Source organism: Myodes glareolus, chromosome 20 (assembly GCF_982192425.1).
Source record: "Myodes glareolus chromosome 20, mMyoGla1.1, whole genome shotgun sequence".
NCBI classification, from domain to species: domain Eukaryota; kingdom Metazoa; phylum Chordata; class Mammalia; order Rodentia; family Cricetidae; genus Myodes; species Myodes glareolus.
Genome location: NC_142045.1, coordinates 55,262,564 through 55,279,055, shown reverse-complemented (window position 1 = coordinate 55,279,055; position 16,492 = coordinate 55,262,564). Strand labels below are relative to the sequence as shown.

The following is a 16,492-nucleotide window of genomic DNA, read 5'->3' as shown; positions in this document are numbered from 1 at the left end:
TTGGATGTAAAGACTAAGGAAAGTGTAGTATTGGGATCAAAGAGGAAAATGGGCTACAATCCTATATAGAGGTCCACCGTAAGGGATGCTCGGCAGAATTTTATCATTGTCATTCCGACTTCCTAGGGTGCTCACAGCCCAGGAAGAATGAAGGGACCGTAGCCTTACCTCTGTAAGGAAAAGACTGTTGCTGGGTTTGCTTGCTGGAGACAGAATGACAGCCGTGCGGGGTTATTTTTCAGTTTCTCTGGCACTGAGCAAGCAGGTCTGTTAGTTGGCTTTATTTTTCACTTCCTTAGATTGGACGGCTAGTGCCCGATGTTGACTTGCTGCCCCTTTGGTGACAGTCATCGGTAACTGTTAACACGGACCTGAGCTGACGTCATACTTTGTGTTCTCTGTGCACTTTTCCACCCTCCAGTGAGGCAGGATCACCCTTCCAGGGAAAACCCCAAAGCTTGGAGAGCTTCAGCAATACAGTAATACGTGACCTAAAAAGTAATATAGTATAGATAAGGTAATATAAAAAAGTAATTCAACGTACTCTAAGTGACGTAATACAGAACTCGAAGCTGAACAAAAGGTTTCAGTCCCACCATTAAGGAGTCAGTGTGGTTGGGAGAACGCTAGCATGGCATGGGGAAGGCCCGGGGTTCTAGCTCTAGAACTTTGTAAACCTGGCATGGCTCACTCGTGTAATCAGGAGGTCGAGGCAGGAGGATCAGAAGTCCAAAAGACAGAGTGCAAGGCGAGTGTGCACACTGGTGGATAAAGTGGATGAGGGGCTGCAGAGAGGGCGGCCACAGAAGATTCAAGTCTTACCTCTTAATTGAGGAGTATTTTTCTCATTCAGTAAATACTGTTAGCTGTGCACATCTGTGGGGATGATCCAGCTGCCCCACCCTGGAGTTCACAGAAGAGGTGGAGGCCTGTCCTCACAGAGGTACAGGTGTTCCCAAAGAGCCTGGCGGTGGAGGGCAGCCAAGGGAGGCTTTGTCATTTGAATGTGGGGAAAGCAGAAAGGCCTTAGGCAGGGCTTAGGAGGAGGCATCAGGCAGAGAAGCGGGAGGGGTGTTTTAATGTGACAGAGAGAACAAGGGTGATGGGAAGCCCAGGCCTCAGGGACAGTGTGCCAGATGGACCATGGTTGATCATTGCTCAGATCTTGAAATAGCCGTGCTCCTCCCGAGAGCCCACACCATGCATGCCTCATCCCTCCCCCAGCTGATGAGTGATATGAGCCACTGTTATCTGGAGGCCTCACTGTGTCTTTATCAACTCTCTATTGACCTCCATAGTTACTTTTGTTTTTGTAACAAAACATCTTGTGGGCAGTCCTCTTGCCTCTGCCATCTGAGTACTGGAATTGCATGTGTGGACCACCACCCTTTGCTAAAACATAGTTTTGCTGTATTGATTTCCTGGGTTGCATAGCTTCCTTCCTTCCTTCCTTCCTTCCTTCCTTCCTTCCTTCCTTCCTTCCTTCCTTCCTTCCTCCCTCCCTTTCTTTCTCCCTCCCTCCTTCCTTCCTTTTTCCTTCCTTTCTTCCTTCCTTCCTTCCTTCCTCCCTTTCTTTCTCCCTCCCTCCTTCCTTCCTTTTTCCTTCCTTTCTTCCTTCCTTCCTTCCTTCCTTCCTTCCTTTCTTTCTCTCTTTATTTTTTATGTTGTTTTGTTAAAAAACCCCTCACACCCTTTTTATTATTTTTTATTTATATATTTTTTAAGACAGCGTCTCTGTATTAGACAGATCAGGCTGTCCTAGAGCTTACTATGTAGACCAGGCTGACCTCGAACTCACAGAGATCCACCTGTCTCTGTCTCCTGTACACACTGTTTTGGTTGCTTTGTTTGCTCTAAGATAGGGTCTCGTGTAGTCTGGAATGGACTCTAAGATTCCTCTGCAGCTGAGGAGGACCTTGAACTTCTCGGCACTTCTACCCCTTGAGTTCAGGGATTATACGTGTGTGCCACACGTGTGTAATGCTTGGCCCTAAAGCAGGCTCTCTGCTCTCACGGATGTGTGCTTTATTTATCCAGTTTCCTTTATTTTGATCGGTGTTTAAAGCCCATTTGAGTATGTTCTTTTACACCATCACGGAGGCACGTTTTAGACTGTGTCTAAGGGAAGCCTTGTGGGACAGTAGGCTGTGCCGTCGCTGGGTTCCCTAGCTGCCACCACATTGTTCAGGTTATTTCAGCCACTTTCTGATGAGCAGTGAATGAGCTGCCTTTCTTCACCAGCGCCAAGTAGCTGTGGCTTACACAGAGCTTAGCAGTGCAGTGGGGCGAAATGGCCTCTTGTTCGGGTGAGAACTCTGCAGCCACCTAGGCTGAGCGAAGGAAGGACCGGTTCCCTACAGTTACCTTCCTGAGAAGCTGACACGAGCCCAAGTCTACTCTCGATGATCTCTGGATCCGTTTCTTTCACATTTATGGATCTTTCCTACTACCCATCTTTTCTCTCAATCTGGAGTGCTGTTCAAACTTACAGAGTTTTACCATTTGTCTAATAAAAGTTTTAAACTTAAACGTGGTGGAATTTCTCAGCATTTCCTTGGTGATTTTTCTATTTGTTTGGTTGCTTGATTCTACACACAGGGTTCTGTTACGTAGCCCAGGCTAGGCTCAAATTCGCCTCAGTTCTGCCTGTTTCACCTGAATGCCAGGGTTAAGCCGTGAGCACCCACTCCTGGTTGTAGTCTGTAATTTGGTGTTATAACATAACAAGGTCATAATAGTAATTTTTTATATTTTATTTTAAAGGTTTAAAGTTTGTTGTGCACATTTAGACTTTAATACTAAAAACACAGGTTGTCTATGCTATAATCTGCAAGTGTTGTTATGGGAAATCTCAGGGAAAGAACAAATTTTAGTTAATATTTCTTTATGAATTGTCAGTTTCAGCATCACTTACTGAAAAATCTGATCTCACCAATGTGTTCCATCACTGTCATAAATGAGAAACTCATATTTGTACATCTGGTTTGGGGATCTTTATTTGGTTTCTGGTTGTTTTAATATATTTCTATATTCCTCCAGACTTATAGAAATTATAGTGTAGAAATTATACACACACACACACACATCAGAAAACACATCTTATTGGCTTATTTTTATAACTTCTGATATGAGTTTTAATATTATCAAGACTGGTGGGATACTATATAGAATTTTAAATAGTAATTTCACATTGAAAAGCAAATATTCAAAATCATAATTTTTGAACATCTGGACTTTCATTATCTTGTGCCCTTCATTTATTTATTCTTTTGGTTGTCCCTAAGTTTTAGTAAACAATCATACAAAACATTCCAGATTAGTGAGTTTTTTGAATTTTCATTTGTTATTACTGTGTGTGTGGGGGGGGTAAGTATGTATATATGTGTGTACATATGTATGTATATATGTATGATGTATATATATGGGCATATGTAGCATGATACATGGAAAAATCAGAGGACAGTCTGTGAATTGGTCTTCCCAGCTATCTTTATGTGGGTTCCCGGGACCTAACTCAGGCCACCAGCCCTTCCTGGGAAGAGCCTTTTGGTTGTTGTTTGTTTGCTCTTCTTTTGGCTCTTTTGGGGGCCCACCACCCCTCTCCCAAAGAAACCACACACGGAGTATTATAAGTAATAACTTATGAATGCTCGACCTTAATTGGCTTGTTTCCACCCAGCTGATCTTAGTTTACAGTATCCCGTCCACCTTCTGCCCTGGGCCTTTTCCTCTTCTCACTTCTGTAATCTGACTTTCACTCTGACTCTGGGCTGACTGACTGGGTGGCTGGCCCCGATCCTCCTCTCTCCTTCTTCTCTCCTGCTCCTTCCTCCTTCTCTTTACACTCTCTGCCTGCCAGCCCCACCTATCCTTTCTCCTGCCTTACTATTGGCCGTTCAGCTCTTTATTAGACCATCAGTTGTTTTAGACAGACAAAAAATCAAGGCTTCACAGAGTTAAACAAATATAACATAAAATAATGCAACATATCATTGCACCATTAAACACATGTTCCACAGTACAAACAAATGTAACACATCTTAGAATCATATTTTACGACACCTTTACTTGTTGAGCCCCTAAAATAAATAAGTTTTAATCCACGTCTCCTCCTCTTCATCCTTCTTAACCTAAGTAGGGTGATTCATGACTGTCTCCGTTGTTAGTGACTATACACAGTCATGTAGGATGCTTAACCTAAGTAGGTAATTCATGACTGTCTCCGTTGTTAGTGACTATACACAGTCATGTAGGATGCTGTTCAGACACTCTCACACCAAACTTGGTTGTTTAATTGTTTATTTTTCAGTGCTGGGGATCTAATCCAGGGCCTCAGGCTCCATCCCCAGCATCATACAGAACTGACCTGGTAGCACACGCCTAGAATTCTAGTACTTAAAAAGTGGAGGCAAGAGGATCAGATATTTAGGATCATCCTCAGCTACACAGTGAGCGTGAAGTGTTCCTGAGCTGCATGAGAGCCTGCGCCAAAGGAAGATAAAAAAGCAAAACCAACAGCAACCAAGAAAACCTCTTTGAGCCCTTCCAACTTCAAGTGCATTGTGCTTATTTGTACAGCTGGACACTGAAGTTTCCCTACATTATTGTTTTTCTTCTCCCTGACATTATTATCCTTGACTGAGTATCTTTGCAAAACAGTTGCAGTGTATTCCATGATTCTGTGTATGTCGTGGGAAGGGGGCACATGTCTTATTTAATCTCTTCTGTCCCCGGACGGTGTCAGGGGTGGGGACACCTGTGTTCATCTGCTCTGTCCCTGGATGGTGGCAGGGGTGGGGACACCTGTGTTCATCTGTTCTGACCGGGACGGTGTCAGGGGTGGGGACACCTGTGTTCATCTGCTCTGTCCCTGGATGGTGACAGGGGTGGGGACACCTGTGTTCATCTGCTCTGTCCCTGGATGGTGGCAGGGGTGGGGACACCTGTGTTCATCTGCTCTGTCCCTGGATGGTGTCAGGGGTGGGGACACCTGTGTTCATCTGCTCTGTCCCTGGATGGTGGCAGAGGTGGGGACACCTGTGTTCATCTGTTCTGTCCCTGGATGGTGGCAGAGGTGGGGACACCTGTGTTCATCTGTTCTGTCCCTGGATGGTGGCAGGGGTTGGGACACCTGTGTTCATCTGCTCTGTCCCTGGATGGTGTCAGGGGTGGGGACACCTGTGTTCATCTGTTCTGTCCCTGGATGATGGCAGGGGTGGAGACACCTGTGTTCATCTGCTCTGTCCCTGGATGGTGTCAGGGGTGGGGACACCTGTGTTCATCTGCTCTATCCCTGGATGGTGTCAGGGGTGGGGACACCTGTGTTCATCTGCTCTGTCCCTGAATGGTGGCAGGGGTGTTTTGCGAGTTTTGTTTGATTGGCTTTGTTGTTTTTGAGACAGGGTCTCTCCATGTAGCCATCGCTGTCCTGGAACTTTTTGTACAGCCCAGGCTTGCTTCAGACTCACAAAGATCCCCCTGCCTCTACTTCCAAGGCTCTGAGATTACAGGCCTGGTAGTTTTTAACTATTTCCACTATGGCTGCTTTCTTCCCTGAAAAGTGCTGCGTCCTATACAGACAGCCCCATTCAGCTAGAGGCACTTGATTCTCGGGTGTAGACTGCTTCTCAACATTTCCCCAAGTATCTGAAGTTGGACTCCATCCAAAGGAATGGGCAAACAACCCACATTATAACAAGTGTAGGCAACACCGAGAGCCCTTTCAGTGACCCAGCAGGCTCACCTACAACCCAAAGGAAGTAGGCACACATACACGTGCCATCTCTTCCAGGCATTCTCAGTGCTGATTAGCTCTCACACTTTGTCACAAGTGCTGGTAGACACAGAAACATCTGTTAAAGCTTCCTGAGGCAACATAGTTGAAACATGTAAGAAGAGGGAACCTCAGCTAAAGAACTGGTCCTATTATATCAGCCGGTGGGGATGTCTGTGAGATGCTGTCTTAACTGACGACTGATGTGGGTAGGCCCAGCTTGCTCTGGGCAATGCCATCACTGGGCAGCCCATCTGGAGCTGTATAAGAGGGCTGTCTGAGCAAGGGAAGCAAACCAGAAAGCAGCTTGCGCTCCTGTCTTGGCTTCCCTTCATGACGGATTGTAAGAAGAAATCATTTGTTCGTTTCTCTCAAAGTTGCTTTGGCCATGGTGTCTGTCATAGCAACAGAAAGCAAATAGGACAGCATCCTGTGTGAGAAGCAGAGCTCGGGTTAAAATGAGGTGTGTCCTATGCCACCAGGACTTCTAAGAACTATGTGACTCTGCGTAAGCACAGGAACCAGCAGTAAGGACTGGATGTTGAGGACAAGCTGGTGCTGCATGCTACAGAAAACCCCGTCACTGAGCCAGGTGTGAGACCCCACCTCAAAAAAAAAAAAAAAAACAAAACTCAGCAGCTAACCAACCAAAGGCCCCTTCCCACCTTCATCCTATGTATATGTACATCCCCACCTTCTTCCTTTGTATATGTACATCCCCACCTTCTTCCTATGTATATGTGCATCCCCACCTTCATCCTATGTATATGTGCATCCCACCTTCATCCTATGTATATGTATGCACTCCCCACCTTCATCCTATGTATACGTATGCATCCCCACCTTCTTCCTATGTATATGTGCATTCCCACCTTCATCCTATGTATATGTATGCACTCCCCACCTTCATCCTATGTATATGTGCACCCCACCTTCATCCTATGTATATGTACATCCCCACCTTCTTCCTATGTATATGTGCATTCCCACCTTTATCCTATGTATATGTGCACCCCACCTTCATCCTATGTATATGTGCATCCCACCTTCATCCTATGTATATGTACATCCCCACCTTCATCCTATGTATATGTATGCACTCCCCACCTTCATCCTATGTATATGTGCATCCCACTTTCATCCTATGTATATGTACATCCCCACCTTCATCCTATGTATATGTATGCACTCCCCACCTTCATCCTATGTATATGTATGCACTCCCCACCTTCATCCTATGTATATGTGCATCCCACTTTCATCCTATGTATATGTACATCCCCACCTTCATCCTATGTATATGTATGCACTCCCCACCTTCATCCTATGTATATGTATGCACTCCCCACCTTCTTCCTATGTATATGTGCATTCCCACCTTTATCCTATGTATATGTATGCATCCCCACCCTCATCCTATGTATATTTATACATGCCTCTTATTTGCTTTTTCTCAACAATTGAGGTTTGTAAGGAGTAAAAAAAAATGAATTTTCTCAGTGTGCTCAGTCCAGCAGAGCCAGGTTTGGGAGTCTGGCTTTCAGTCCCCCGTGGAGAGCCCTCGGGCTCTGCCAGAGCTCAGCTGGTATTGAAGTTCTCCAGAGTCGCGTCTCTTCCTCACACATGGGAAGGGAACAGTGCATGCGTGGACTGCATAGGATGTCAGATCTGCATAGCTGTCTCCATGATGTGGATCAGACTCTGCCAAGGATGGGCCGTGTGACAGCAAATCACAACCAGGCGTCAAGTGCAGCTTTGGCTGCTTTGGCCATTGTCACCACATCTCACTGTACCCTTTCTCATTCGGGTTTATCAAAAAGTCACTCCCTGATTCATGAAAATAGTTTCAGTGGATTTTCTGAATAGCTGAAAGGAAATAACTTCTTTATGTCATCTCACTACAAGTGAATGCCGTTTGTGTGTTGAGGGAAGGCATCTGTTTTGTCCACTAAAGCATTGGTGGACTAAGGTTGTCTTCTTGATGTTTCCGCCACCTTGCCTAGTGTAGCTTTTTCCACAAGGGTAAAGATTTTTATAAATTCATGTGTAGTTGGCATCCTTTCTTGAAACACTGTGTGAATATTCAATTCTTGGCTATAAAAAGTTATGTGGTAATTTGAATGACGATGGTCATCACAGGCTCTTATATTTGAATACTTGGTCCCCACTTGGTGAAACTGTTTGGGAAGGACAGGGAGGCAAGGTCTTTGTTTGAGGCTTTGAGGTTTCAAAAGGCCATGCCCTACCCAGGTAGTTCTTGCTTGTGTCTCATGTTTGTATCTCCAGATGTGAGCTCACAGCTACTGCTCCAGAGTCATGCCTACCTGCCTGCTGCATGCTCTCCACCATGATAGTCATGGATTCTGACCTTCTGGAGCCATGAGCACCAAAGGAAACACTTTCTTTTTTAAGTTGCCTTGGTCGTGGTGTTTTATCACAGTGATTGATCGATGACTAAGACAATTTAGAATATAAAGGGGTGATGTTCTGAAGCTTGAGCATAAGTTTTCATTGTCAGATATATAATGAATGCAATTGTAGCTTACGTTGCAATGGTTGGCCCAGAGTAGGAACTCAATGAATGTGGATATCACTTTCCCATAAGAGTAGGATGTGCCTCTGGAAACAAAGTCAATAGAACTGAGACAAATTAGAATCAGCTGGCTCCTGCAAGGAGAGCAATACTCAGCTCTAGGATGCACCAAATTAAATGTGTTGGAAATTTCTTGCCAGGGGATATGCACCTGGGTTGTTCAGAAGGGTATCCAAGGATTTAGGGAAGTTTTGGTGTGAATCAAGAAGCATCTTTTTTGTTGTTGTTGTTGCTGTCTCTAGGGTAGTCCCTTCAGAAATCAATGGCATCTATGGGAACTATTTGCGGCTTCTGTGTCCTAAAGCTGCCCTGGATGCTTGAGGTCAATATTGACAGTGGTTGTCAGGGATCATTATCATAAGTATGCAAATGACATGCAATACCAATTGAGATTTGCTAATGGAAAATCAAGCATGAATATGGAGAGGTAGCTCATTGGTTAAGAGCCCTGTCTGCTCTTTCAGAGGACCCATGTTCAATTCCCAGCACCTTCATGGTGGTTCACAACTGTGTATATCTTCAGGCACAAGGGATCTGATGGCCCCTTCTGGCCTCTGTGAGTGCTATGTACTTGTGTTGTACAGGCAAACACTGTGACATAAGATATGAATAAAATCTCAGAGGAAGACAACAGAAAGGGAGCCATGTAAACACCTTCAAGTCACTGTGGGCTTGCTTGTGCCTTTAGCTACGTAAGAGAAAGAGTGTATCTTTGTTTCCTGGGCTCAAAGGATCTGAGTTCAGGTTACTTATCAACATCTCCTCTGATCTTGCCACCTCGGGAGGAAATTCTACCGTTGTTAGACATTTGCTATAAGGCTTTCCCACAAAGTCTGGGGAGAAGAAACGGAAGATTGCTCTGGAATGACCATGTCAGCTTTGATGTGGAGTTCAGAGAGAAGACAGACAGGGCCTAGAAATCACACTTAGAGCCAGCCAGAACAGCAGGCTGTCCACACAGCCTCTGGACCACAGAGGGATGTGTGATTTCATATGGAATAATCTCTTTTTCTTGGCATGGTTGCAGGTGGCAGGACAGATGAGACAGGCCTGTGACTTTCAGGTCAGCCAGCGCTCAGCTGATGGCTGGCGGCCCAACCTCCTGTCTCCTTGTCTGCTTATTGGTATCATGAGAGTCGCAGGAGGACCGGTTTGTGAAGCTGTTGCCAAGCTACTTGAGGTGGTACAGCAGGAGCCCTTGGCAAAGGCCTGGTGCACTAAGTTCCCATAGCAATTCTCTGTTGGTTGCCAATGATCCATACCATTCGTGCTGCTTCTCGGGGCCTTTTCCCAGCAGAAGGTCATTGCATATGGTAGCCTCTGCAGGTTACGAGAAGGGCATCTTTCTGAGGTCTGTATTGGATTGCCTGTAGATAGCAGATTCTCTGTGGACAGCTTGCTTATTAAGTAATTTAATAACAAATAATTGCTGAACATGTGTTCTGTGAATTCTGAGTGGTCATGGCATTGCCCCATCCTTCCCCAAGAAAAACCCCATCTCCTGGAGGGGACAGGTGTGCCCACCCTCAAAATGTCACTTCAGTGGACAGGGCGTCCTAATGCATGCATCATAGGACACTCACAGGCCCAGGAAAATAAATGCTGTGTAAGAACAGAGGTGCATTGTGGGGCTTTAGACTCATAGGTGTCACCAAAGTCGCAAAGAGGACTGGCTTCCCATGTTAATTCCTTTTCTCACTGCCATGACAAACACATGGCAGAAGCAACTTAAAGAAGGAAGGCTTTATTTGGTTCACAGTTTGGGAGCATAGTTCATCATGAGAATGAAGACCTGGAGCTAGGCACTTCAGGAGACAGGTCACCTTGTGTCTGGGTCAGGAAGCTAGGCACTTCAGGAGACGGGTCATATTGTGTCTGGGTCAGGAAGCTAGGCACTTCAGGAGACGGGTCACTTTGTGTCTGGGTCAGGAAGCTAGGCACTTCAGGAGACGGGTCACATTGTGTCTGGGTCAGGAAGCTAGGCACTTCAGGAGACGGGTCACATTGTGTCTGGGTCAGGAAGCTAGGCACTTCAGGAGATGGGTCACTTTGTGTCTGGGTCAGGAAGCTAGGCACTTCAGGAGACAGGTCACCTTGTGTCTGGGTCAGGAAGTTAGGCACTTCAGGAGACAGGTCACCTTGTGTCTGGGTCAGGAAGTTAGGCACTTCAGGAGACAGGTCACCTTGTGTCTGGGTCAGGAAGCAGAGAGAGAAGAACTCGAGGTTCAGCTTGCTCTCTTCTCCTGTTCAGCCCAGGTCCCCTGCCAGTGATGACATCACTCACCCTGAGGGGTTGTCTTCCCAGCTCAGTTAATCCTCTGGAGAAACTTCCTCACAGACCTGCCCTCAGGCTCCTGTCCCAGGCGATTCTAGACCTTGTCAAGGTATCAGATGGTATATCAGCACTGCTATAAAGCACACAGGAGTCATTGTAATGAAGAACAAGGGGACAGTTCCATTTCAGGACCTAGGAAGAGATGCAGGAGCAGAAGGGAAAGCAAGCACCCAAGCCAGGGAGGATGAGGGGGCAGTGTCTTGGCCAATTCCGTCCACAGTTGGGTTGTCAATGAAAGACTTACTGGCTTCCGTCTGATTTCTGTGGTATAGTCCAGAAGTCAGAGCCGGAAGGACAGCGGCTGGATGGCATGTTACTTGGTGCAGCTAAGTGGAGGTGCAAGGCTGGACACGGCCTAGCATCTCAGCCTCGAAGACTGCTACAACCAACCTAACTTACCTGTGCATATCTCTTCACTGAGTTAGAGGGCACACTGGTGGCCAGGGTCACCTTCACTCTGGATGCACATGTCCTGCCACAGCCCCATCAGGAGGAGTGGTAATGTAGTTCACTGAGGGGAAATGGACATTCTGGAGTTGATGGTTGGTCAGCCACTGACAGTAAGGACAGAATCGTCATGATCATCTGACCTATTCTGTACCACTGACATCTAGTTTAAATTTTTTTAAATTGATTTTATTGTTTTAAGTGTATGGGCCTTTTGCCTGAGTGTATATCTGCACATCGTATGCTTGCATTGCCTGGGGAGCCAGATGAGGGTAACAGATCCCCTGGAACTGGAGTTACAGATGGTTGTGAGCTGCTAAGTGGGTGCTGGGAATTGAACCCAGGTCATTTGGAAAAGCAACTATTTTGCCATCTCTCTGGCCCCTGACATTTAATTTTTGGATGAAAGGACTTAATAGAGTTCCTACTAACCTTTGTGGATATGATATTCTTCTTTTAAAAATTTCTAAGATCCAAGAAACATTAAAAGTTTTTTAAAACTTGTTTTTATTTTTTAAAATATATAGTTTGGAATATGAAATATACCAATACTTTATTAATAAAGTCAGCTAAGCTAAAAAAATATTTATTCAAGCTTTATTGTATCGCTGGGTATTTAGGTCAGTTTTTGAATTTTCAGTTATGAATTTTATGCTTTAGAGAATATCAAGTCTGCCCATGAAAGTAAATTCTGTGCAATCATAAGGAGTTCTGTGATATAGATGGCCCTGTCATCATGAATTATGAGAGACTATAAATCCTATTAATTAATATTCTTTCCAATGGCTTAATTATAATTCACATTGATAGGTATGATTTGGTTTGGGGCTTTGAAAACCATCCTCTTGCTAAGCACAAATAACATGGAAAAACATGCAAGAACCCTGTAGATTACATGGCAAAAACATGGAAGGACCCTGTTGATTACATGGGAACATGTAAGGACTCTGTAGATTACATGGGAAAAACATGGAAGGACCCTGGGGAACATGGAAGGACTCTGTATATTACCCAGAAAGGATGCAGGAACCAAGACACAACATTCATTTCACATGATAAAATGCTAGAGTTTTTGTTATTGTTCCTTTTTAAAATTAGATTTGCCTTTTTCTATTAATTTTTTTCATATAATGTATTTGCTGTGCCTTAATCATATTCCGAGTGAGAGTGAGCGACCTTCCCTCCCCAACCTCTAGTGGCAGATGACAGACTAGTTAACTGAACTTTGGAGTTAGAGGGTTGGCTCCCTCACTTCCTGGACATGGGACCATGTCCTCTCTTTCCTAAGATGCTCTTCAGAATATGGCTGCCAGCAGGACCTGGCTCTCAAGATGGCTATGGAATTGTACAATGCCTGGCATGTGACATATTCAGCAAATGTTAACTAATGTAATGTCTATCTTACCATCAATAACTATGGCTGGCAGTATTGTTGTTACTTTAGCTAAGAGAATGTTTATGTGTTTATCATGTGAGAAGGAAAATACCTGTTCTCTTTCCCAGCCAGTGGTAGAGGCACACACTTTTAATCCCAGTACTTGGGAGGCAGAGGCAGGCAGATCACTGTTGAGTTTGAGGCCAGCCTGGTCTACAGAGTGAGTTCCAGGACAGCAAGGGCTCCTACATTCAGATAAACCCTATGCAAAACAATAACAATACATTTTTTTTTAAATTTTGAAGAGAAAACCCTATTTCTCTGCTCCCTTCATTGAATGATGACATTATTAAATGGTTGCTGCAAAGAGTTTTGATTCTAGTATTCAAAGCCAGAAAAAAAGAAAGAGAAACCCACTTTATTTACCTCCTAGATAAGGAACACCTGCAAACAGAATTGTAGCCCAGCTGCTCGCATCCCTCTGCTTACAGCAGCTCCTCTTTGTACAGGGTGAGGCAGAGACCCACAGGGTAGACTTATAAAGAGATAAGGGAATGGATTCTTATCTCAGATGGAAGCACTAAAGGGCTTATCGCACTGCTGGGTAACTCAGACTTTAACTATGGCAGCTGCTCTATTCCAAGATAGAGGGCTCTAATTGAAGTAACACGGCCTGACACGTGAAGTCTCAGCAGAGGAACAAGCATGACCTCACCATCTGATTGTGAACACCAGCAATAGAATTGTGGGATGCGAACTCACGCAACTCTGTGGAGTCCAGCAAGCAGCAATGCTCAAATCATGCCTTCTCTTTCCCGCCATTAGTGCTAAGATCCGCAATCTGATGTGTAAATATGCGAACCCTTTGGGGCCCCTAAAATTTCTTATGATCCTTTGTTATGATTCATGGAAATTCTGGAAGCTTTCCTGACTCGTTTCCATCTCTATAGTGATTGTGGGTTTGGATGATCCTCCCCAAGGTGTGGTGTTGAAACTAGAGGACGTCTCTTATTGTCATAGAACACAGGCATCATAGAAAAGATTAAATTTCTAGTCATTCAAGCCATGAAATAAAACCAATGAGTGTGAACCAAGGTTACAGCATATTAGAACCAGTCAATTCCACTTTAAAAAGTCACTCCTCCTTTGAAGAGATCCTTTATTGATGGTTAGTTAGGAGCAGGTGGTAGTTTGAATAAAATTGGCCCCTATAGGCTAATATATTTGAATAAGGGAGTGGCACTGATTGAGAAGGATTGGGAGGCGTGTTCTTGTAGAAAGAACTGTGTCACTGAGGGTGGGCTTTGAGGGGTCAAAAGCCCATGCTAGGCTCAGTGTCTCTCTTCTCCTGCTGTCTGTGGGTCTGGACATGAAGAACTCTCAGGTACTCCTCCAGCACCATGTCTGCCTGTGTGCCCCCATGCTCCCTGTCATGACGGTAATGAACTGAATCTCTGAAACTGTAATCAAGTCTCAATTAAATGTTTTCTTTTGTAAGATTTGCCTTGGTCATGGTGTCTGACCAAGACAGAGCATGTTTACTCTTGCAGAAGACCCGAGTTAAGTTCCCAGCAGCCATGTAGGGAGCTTTAAAACACCTGTTGTTCAAGCTCCAGGGTCATTGATGACTTGTTCTGGACTCCACAGGCACTCCCATGCACATAATCCCACACACAGACACAGACACACACACACACACACACACACATTCACATATTTAAAAAGACATCTTAAAAATGTAAGAGGTGACTCTGACACAAGTTGAGTACCTCTGGACAAATATCTAAATTTCATAGGGCAATCTTGACTCTCAAGTATTAAATAACAAAATTGTGCTTATCATACAATAAATACTTTATACTAAATATTGTGGGTTTTTCTTTTACTCTTTCTGCTTCTTTTCTCATTCTTTCAGTTTTCACACACTCGCATGCTTCTTTTCTCTCGGCCAGAAAAAAGATATTTATTTCAGCACGAGCCAAAGCCTTTCCCCTACTCACCCCAACATGTAGAGTAATCTCTGTGTATTAATCACATTTTTAAAGTCTAGAACTTGGCCCAAAAGGAAGGTCATTTGGAGTAACCTCCCTTTGCTATGCTGAGGAAGTTGAGAAAGTTAACCATAAGTCTATTTAATCAATAAAAATCTCTAAAATCTTTAAAAGTTAACGAATGACAATAATATGATATAATTTCTGATTTGGTTTTCCTTATCTCAGTTCCTCTTCCCATTACCTTGTCTTTTAAATAATGCAAAGCTTCATGGTTCATGTCTAATAAGTGACTCTTTGTTGAATTAGGGGAAAAGGAAGCAAATATTTTAATTGTGACCCAAGGCAACACCTCCCCAGCAGGAACTGAACAAACAGCAGACAGTTTTGGCTGGAAGGCTCTCTGCCACCCACTCTCTTATTTAAATACAAAACTACTTGGCGTAATTGCTGGAGATAGGAAGATGGTTAAATTATCATGGAGGCTAATCAACTTTAGGGCATCTTCTATATATAGTTAAAGTGACCCTAGGAGTGAAATTCGTAAGCCAAGACCCCAGGACTGAAATGGCTTTGTCCTGTGAACACTGGAATGTAGGAAAATTTCATTTCCTGTTCGGCCATGCCAGTTAGCGTGTATAGAGACTTGTCCCAAGGTATGTGTGACTATCAGCCCTTTCAAGGCAGTTTATTCATCTCCAAAAGTTAGAAAAATAATTTGAAAATGAGAGAATTGCAAGGAAGGGATAGAGGTAATGATAGCCCAATGATTTGACTACAGTAAGGTATAAACTTAAATTTAACCTTCTTACAGTCAAGGGAGTGTAAGAGTGAAGAGTGGGTGATTTCCTCAGTTCACAGGGAACCCCAAAGTATAATCACATGCACAAGGCAACCCAGAATTTCCCTCCTCTCCCCATCTTTGCATTTCTAAACGAAGTCTCTACCAGACGCAGTGGTGGCGACTTAGGCATGGTTTTGGAGACTTGTTATCTTAATGGCTGCTCAAGTTGGCTCCATGTGGCACACCCAACCTCTCCTCAGAGCCAGAAGCCGGCCAGGTGTCTTCCCCGCGGGACAAGTCTACTCTCAGGAAGTTCAAGGCCTTCGAGGAGGCCTGGGATGAAACATGGAATTAAGTAGCTGTTTCCCCAACCCACACAGCAGGTGTCTGCTGTAGAATATTCCTTTATATTGTGTGATATGTCACTGTGATTGGTTTACTAGAAAGCTAAGGGGCCAATAGCTAGGCAGGACTTTCCAGGCAGAGAGAATGCGGGAAACAAGGGCAGAGAAGCTAGCCAGATGAGGAACGAGTCGGACACACAAAATGGGATAGAGGTAAAAGTCACATGGTAGAACATAATTTAATAAATACATGGGTTCGTTTAAGCTATAAGAGCTCGTTAGAAACAAACCTAAGTCCAGCTTCAGAGCTCCTTAACTCATCTTCACATTTTCTGACCTTCGTATTTGATCTATCAGTGTGTGCATGTGTGTTCGTGTGAAATGTGTGCATGCTTGTGCATGAGTGCATGTGAGTGTGTGTATGTGTGCCACTGCACACATGCCGGAGCATGACTGCCAGGAGCTGGTTCTTTCCACTGTGGGGTCCAGAGTTGAACTCAGATTTGTACATGGCAAGTGATTTTATTGACTGAACTGTCGCACAGACCCCGTATTTAAAGTTACATTCGTTGCTTCTCATCCACGGTGAACGCAATGCTAAGTTAACGCTTGTGAGCTGCCATAGACAGCGAGCATGTGTAGAAGAGTTAGCCATGTGAGTCTCCTCTCAGTTTACGCCCAATTCTGTCAGAGGTGGTTTCTATATTGGGCGATATAGACTTTTTAATCCAATTCTGACAGCAGTGCACAGAGCTTACTCCTCCATATTTTAAATGGAAAATAAAATCTATATGAAGTCTTTCCCCTGGGTACTGATGTGCAATGACTCATGTTATGAAATGTCAGGATG

At 44.4% G+C, this 16,492-nt stretch overlaps 1 protein-coding gene across 4 annotated transcripts in view; it reads left to right on the top strand.

Annotated features, from left to right (window-relative positions):
* Positions 1–16,492, top strand: part of Pld1 (phospholipase D1) — a 206,165-nt gene that overhangs the window by 65,793 nt on the left and 123,880 nt on the right. The window lies entirely within an intron of this gene.